Consider the following 6,948-nt stretch of genomic DNA (forward strand, 5'->3'; position numbering starts at 1 on the left):
TGAATTGTTGTCATCCTTCCAAAAGAGCTTGTTGCAATCTGTTTTAAACCCTCTAAGTACCACAAAATCCATAACAGACTAATAGAAATTCCTAATCCAGAAATCCATGTTCTCCACTATTGAACTCAATAGCCACTGAAGTCTCTAAAAGGAAAGAAAGTGTGGGAGAAGCTCCAAAAAACCTGGAAAACAAGTTACATAAAGGCAGTTGTGAGATGTGATCTGTCAATAATGACTGTGATGGAAATGCAGGAAAATCTGTCAATAATGAATGAAAACTCGAGGCCAAATGATTTATTGATTCCAAGAAACTCAATTCTTCATCAATGTTCCTCAATGACTGGAAGAAAGGAATGTAAGCCAGATGCAGAGAAACATGTTTTCCCTCATTGTAGTAGAATGTGAATAAAAACCCCACTGGGACATGGTATATTTTACACGTGTCTAGCCATTCTGCAAAATGAGAACAAGGGAGAATATCCTTAGGAGAGGAATGCAAAGGCACAATACCTATGTGCATCTGATCATATAAAATAATATTCATTGAAATAAACTCCAGGAAATGGAATCTAGGGATTCTTTTTCTTTGTTGCTCTTTTGTTTTATCTTTTTTTGTTGTTGTTGTTGTTCATTTATTTGGGGGAAAGAATGAGGACACAAAATGGGTGAAAGGAAGAACAAGTGCAACAGCAGTTCTCATTAGACACTATATGCAAAATGTACTATACAACTTGTGGGTGAGAATGGGAGGGAAAAATAGAGTGAGGAAAGAGTGACAATGGTCAAAAAGCAAATTACCCTTTATCTAACTTACATAACTGTAATCAGCCTGTACATCGCCTTTCTAATAATATACAATGTGTGTAAAAAGGAATGCAATAAATCAGTCCATGCAAATGAAAGACAAAAGAAATCAGAAGTATCCATCAGAAATCACATCAAAAATAGGCTTCAATCAAAGCAGCAAAATGTGACAAGTTTGCAATGCAATGATGAAGGGACCAAATCAACAAGATGACATAGCAATTCTTAATGAATATTGACAGACAATCCAAACATTTAACTATACTTAGGCAAACTTTAAAATAGTCCTCGACACAATAAAAGCTGAAGATTTTATGGAGAGATCATCGAGAAGACCAACAGGGAGGTACTGGAATTCAGTTTCACTCTTGACAAGGTGAGCTTCGCATACACCTACATAGCAGTTTCACCCAAAGTCTGAATAAATCATCTTTTGTGAACCTACTGAGAATTTTCCAGGAAAGAGCATGGGATAGGAAACAAAACTAACCATATATTTAAAATATTGAGTCTCTCATGCACTTATGCAGATAACATAAGAAAAAAACAGAAAATATGCACATAATCTTAGAAATGAATTATTTTTCAACCATGTATAAATAAATTATTCAAGTTAATTAAATGATCAGCACGATTAAATGAATTGTTTTTTGAGGCAAATTTCCTTGCAAAAGCACAGAATATCAGAATCCGTCGATATAGAAAAAGGAGGAAAAAATGAAATTGTAAGGCTCTTTGCTTAAATCAAGAGTGCAGATACTGTACTAAAGGCCCTACATTGCATCTCTAGAAACTAGGAAAATAAATCCCAACTCAGTAGAAGGAGTTGAAATAATCAGTAGAAGAAAAAATATCAGAGAAAAAAACACAATAGTATTCAATAAGGCAAAGAGGAGGTTCTACATAAATGACATGGTGATCAGACTGAATCAAAATCATTAACAATCAGAGGGTAAAGCAACAAAAGTACATATATCAACACAAACCTCCCACAATTCTGGATGTAAGAATCAGCATGGTGAAAATAATCATTTTTACTGAAAAATCATCTCCAGATTCAGTGCAGTTTCCATCAAAATTCCCCATCACTTTCTTTACAGAAATAGACCATGGAAGACTAAATTTATATATAAAAAAGTAAATCCTCCATTAGCCAGAGCTATAATTAGGCACAAGAATAATACTGAAGTATCATTGTATCTGTTTTTCTATACTGTGGTGCCATAATAGCAGAAAAAAAACAGACACATGGATCAAAGAAATATAAGACCAAGAAGTAATTGCAAACAACTATAGATATCTGATTCTTGGAGAAGTTGCCAAACAATACAGAGCCTAAAGATGGCACCCTTAGTATGGAGTGGCACTGTGAAACTGGGTTTCCATTTGCACACTGAGACTAAGCTCTATCTTTCAACTTGAATTTTTTTTAACTTAAAATTGGTCAGTTCTTAATAGAGCCTGGAACTTTACAAGTAATAGAGAAAATGGAAGGAAACCTACATACATAGGTAACAAATAGAACTCAAACCAGACAGCAAGAATTAGGCTCTGGATTTAACTAAGTTGTAGAATACTTTGTCTCATTCCCAAGGCACTAAATTGCACTCCCAGCACTGGAAATGTAAAGTAGTTGTGGTTTTATCCAATTAAAAAGCTTTGGCACAATGAAAGAAATGGTGGAATAGCCAAATGCATTGTTAAATATCTTGCTAGCTATTCATCGCCCAGAGGAATAATACCATATTGGAAAACAACTTAATCACCAGTAGGATAATCCAATCAAGGAATAGACAATTTAAAAATGAAAAAGTATAAATGGAAAATCAATAAAGAATGAAAGGTTCAATCATCTGAGCAATCAGGAAAATACAAATCAGTTATAAATGGGTTGCTTACCAACCCAGACACAGATTGCAGTTTTGGTGATGTTATATGAAACTTAAAGATTGGATATTCAAAAGCTATGTACATATGACCATATAAGATGATGTTAAATGAAATGAACCCCAAGATAGGGACACATGTGTTTTTTTTTCCTTCTTGCTATTGTTGCTAACGTGTTTATAATGTACAATGTTTGTACATTAAAAATGTACAACGTTTATTTCTTTGTATGTTCCTCCTCTGTGGCATAACCCCTGTTTTCACTGTATTTGATGTTGGTGCCCTGCATCTTGTATATACACTTCTCTAATTTGGGGAGGAGAAGGGAAAACACAAAATGCTTAAATAGGCATACAGGTTGACCCATTGTAATAATGAGATGCACAAGATATTATGTTGAAAAACAAACTTTACAATTTAGGTGGGGGAGGGAATGTACTTGTGGAGATGGAAGGGAAGGGATGGTAGGGGAAAAACAAAGGAGGAAGTAAAAATGCTTGATAGGAAACGTACTCATTACCTTGCTCACGTAACTGTAACCCCTTTGTTCAGTATTTTTACAATAAAAATGTATAAAAAAGATTGGAGATTCCTCAAGAAATTGAAACTACCTGCACTGGTGGCTCATGCTTGCAATCCTAGCTGAACAGGAGGCTGAGAGGCAAGGATCTTGAGTCAAAGCCAGCTGCAGCAGAGCAGTCCATGACACTTTATCTCCAGTTAATCAACAATAAACTAGAAGTGGATGTGTAGATAAGTGATAGAGCATCAGCCTTGAGAAAAAAAGCCAATCCAGAGTGCAAAGCAAGCTAGTCACCATGGCTACTGCCTCTAATTCTAGCTCTTTCAGGACTCTGAAAATGAGCAGAAGAAATGACAGATATGGCAGAGTGAAAATGGATGAGGGATAAGATATAAAAATGGTCATAAATATAGTGAGTGAACACTACTCAAAGTATGAGACATGCATGGTGGAACTTCAATATGAACCAGAGAATTGACACAAGCACCATATTGTGTAACAATTGAGAAACATAGCTGTAACATCAGTGGTTGCAGAGTTCAGTCAGATCTCTCAGCTCTCTAATTACCATGCTCCATTTGTCTACAAGAAAGTCTTAGTGGATAAATATTGCTATCCATAGCCAATAACATGCATAAAATTTTACTATCCTAAACCAGACTTCATTTCATATCTGTGGGTAAATAAGAAACATCCATCAACTCTTTTCCTCCTTGGCTGTCCGAAGATCTGCTGCCATCATGAATGAGACAGTAACTATCCGGACCAGGAAGTGCATGACCACCCGACTACTTTAGAGAAAGCAGATTGTCATTGATGTCCTTCACCCTGGAAAGGCAACAGTACCTAAGACAGAAATTCGTCGAAAACTTGCCAAAATGTACAAGACCACACCCAATGTCATCTTTGTATTTGGATTCGGAACCCATTTTGGTGGTGGCAAAACAACTGGATTTGACGTGATTTATGATTCTTTGGATTATGCAAAGGAAAATGAGCCCAAACACAGACATGCAAGACATGGCCTGTATGAAAAGAAAAGACCTTGAGGAAACAGCGAAAGGAATGCAAAAACAGAACTTAGAAAGTTAGAGCGACTGCAAAAGCCAATGTTGGAGCTGGCAAGAAGTGAGCTGGAGATTGGATAACAGCCAAAGGAATAAAGATCCTGGACTGACTAGACCTGTGGTGATGACGAATTTTTCAGAAAGGGATTAATAAACTGTAAAAGCCTTCCAAAAAAGAAAAAGAAACATCCATTGGCTGAAAGCATAATACTCAATGTGTTTATACTAGCACAGTAACAAAAGTACTCAAACATTTTGGGAAATTAAAAGAATGAAAATCAGCTAAACATGGTTAAATAGCAGAGAATAAAAAGAATAAACTAAGCCAGGCATTAGTGATTCACATATGTATTCTTAGATACTTAGGAGACTAAGATCTGAGGGCAGTGTTTTGAAGCCAGCTTGGGCAGGGATGTCTGTATGTCTCTTATCTTCATTAATCACCAGAAAGTGCCAGAAGTGGAGATGTGGCTCAAATGCTAGGGCACTAGCCTTCAGCAAAACAGATTAGTGACAGTTCCCAGGACCACCACAAAAGAAAGAAAGAAAAACACACCAGTGACATATAAGACAAGGGCATATATATATATATATATGATATATAAAAGAAGGTAAATATATATGTATATATACATATAAATGTATAATACATGTATACATACATATATACACATATATATTTATCTTCTATAGCAGGGAAGAGGTTAATTCCTGTCCTATGATCTCTGCTCTCATCTTTGGGCAGCTACATTAGCCTATACTTGTCATAGTAGCACTTGAGAAGAAGTGCAAATGATAAAAATAATGACAGTTTCCCTTATAGTAAGAACCAGATAGTTTGCTAGAATTTCTTGAAGTTTTTCACAGTCATTTTTCTGTTATCTTTATTGGCTATTTATTAGTGAAACTCTCTGGTACCAAGTAAAAGCCAAGAATATGCATGTGCACAAGTACAGGAGAATTCAGTAGGGCAGATAAAATTCTCCCTTAAGGGATCTTTGATAATGCTGATCTGTCTGGTAACACTTGGATTGTGGAACATTTCTGATATGAAATAATGACACAAGGCTTTGTTTGCAACAATATCTACTTGTCTATAGTAATAATGTATGTGTGTGTCTTTGTGTGTGGTAGTCCTAGGGCTTGAAATTAGTGCATCAGATACTGCCCTTGAGTTTTTTTTCCTCAAAGCTAGCACTCTGTCACTTGAGAAATATCTCCACTGACAGCTTTTGGCTTGTTAATTGGAGATTAAAGTCTCACAGATTTTTTTTTGTGCCTGGGCTGGCTTCAAACCTCCATCCTCAGATATCAGCCCCATGAGTAGTTAGGATTACAGGCATGAGCCACCAACCTTCCATAAGAATTTGTATCCATGTCTTCAAAATATAGGTGTTAATAAGGAAAAGTTCTCAGATTACTGACAGAAAATGTAGCTGCAGCCTTTTAGACCCAACTCATTCCAGGGACTCAGCTTGATTATAATAACATTCCTTCATTTTCTGTGATGGCACCTGAGATGGAGAAGATGCAGAGTTTCTAGACTAAAGTGAGGACCCTACAAACCTGAAAAGTAGAAGATATATGGAACAAGATGGAATCCTCTCCTACTAGCAGTGGATAAAAGACTAAATTATGAAATTGAGCTGTTCCTGGTGCAATAGGGACAGGAGGTCAGTGGAGAGGAGACGGAACATTGATGTGTGTACCCAGAGCTCCCTCAGCCACTGCCCATCCTCAGAACAGTAAATGGGAATAAAATGATGAGTTACTTACGGTGTGTGGTCTTCTTGCCTGGAAGAATCGCTATTACTACGATCGATTCCCAAAGCATAGAGAGGGAAAAACCCAGCGATCATCACGTCTCCATCCATGTGTGTTCGGTGCTTCATAGTAGAGAAGCAGGTAGTGCCAGCCAAGGACCTGACAGGGAGGGGAAGCTGGAGAAGTATGAGTGTGAAAGACAAAAGATACATCCCTGAAGCCTCTGCCGCACTGAAATTCTGTCTAGAAGTGAGGACCTCTTGTCAGGTATGTATATTTATATACATTTTATATGTGCATATGTATCTTTTTATTGATAGAGCTCTACACTATAGCTTCCTTTTCATCAAAGCCCCAGAAGTCATGTGTAAAAGTATACCCTGCAGCTCTACATCTGTGGCCTTCATTCAAGAGAAAAACATGAGTCGGAAAACATGTTTGTACATATGCCTTCTTTACCCCAGGAGTTATGATTTCATCCAAGACCGCAGAGAGTGAGGCTGAGAGATGGAGTTATCTTGGAGATATTTTCATGAAAGCCATTTGGGATGAGGCAACTGGATCGCCTCAGAGGATGCCATGTGCTGTGCATGGTGAAATGTCCAGACAAAGTCTATGCCTGTGAGATCAACTAAAGTTCTAAGAGCATCACACCCAGAGGGTCAGTTCACACACACAATGCCCATAACAGCCACAGAACATGGTGGTTGATACAGGGAGATTTCCACACCAATTCCATATGCAGAGGCCTCCAAAAATGTGCCTATTTATTGTTGCCTCAGGAAGCAATGATGCTGCTGAAACTAACAATTACATGTGAATAACTCACAGTCAGTGCTGAGATTGAGTTCTACTTGTGCATTCTAAACTTTCCCCTTCAAAGAGATCATTATTAATACATTA

General features: G+C 37.2%; 1 pseudogene; it reads left to right on the plus strand.

Moving 5' to 3' along the window:
- Positions 1-3,954: 3,954 nt before the first annotated feature.
- On the plus strand, positions 3,955-4,450 carry LOC122119784 (annotated as a pseudogene).
- The last annotated feature ends 2,498 nt before the right edge of the window (positions 4,451-6,948 follow it).

Source organism: Dipodomys spectabilis, unplaced genomic scaffold, assembly GCF_019054845.1.
Source record: "Dipodomys spectabilis isolate Male_0828 unplaced genomic scaffold, ASM1905484v1 ptg000173l, whole genome shotgun sequence".
In the NCBI taxonomy this organism is placed as follows: domain Eukaryota; kingdom Metazoa; phylum Chordata; class Mammalia; order Rodentia; family Heteromyidae; genus Dipodomys; species Dipodomys spectabilis.